Source organism: Plasmopara halstedii (genome assembly GCF_900000015.1).
Source record: "Plasmopara halstedii genome assembly, contig: Scaffold_2061, whole genome shotgun sequence".
Classification (NCBI taxonomy): Eukaryota; Oomycota; class Peronosporomycetes; order Peronosporales; family Peronosporaceae; genus Plasmopara; species Plasmopara halstedii.
In genome coordinates, this window is record NW_020188969.1 from 212,937 (window position 1) to 213,395 (window position 459).

Below are 459 nucleotides of genomic sequence, written 5' to 3' on the forward strand. Positions count from 1 at the left end.
GGAAGCGTTGGCGCCCAAAGGCGCTCGGCCACCCAGAAATTGAACCAACATTTGGTTCTGAGCACAGAACCAATCTCCATTTCCAACGGCGCAAGGCGCTCCACCGTCGCACAAAGTGACGTATTCACCTGCTCGACAGCTAGGAGCCGCTCCAAAAGAGCACGATAATCCTCAACGTGAGGCAGTCGGTGCACAAAGTGCTCCAGGCTCTCGAGGTCTCCCGCACAGCGCTAGACGACCTCGGAGACATGCTTGGCCGAATGCCGATGACGATGGACTTTTCTAAAATACTCGAAGAGCATCGCGAGTCACCGGACGGCAATCGACCAAGTAGTCATCGCCCGCCGCCGACTCTTCACAATAGGAATGGTGGCGTCCACTTCCTCTTGAAACGTCTTGTGGGTCGACGTCGTCGACAGGGTCAACCCAATATCTTGTGAAGTGGCGGGGGTACCCAAA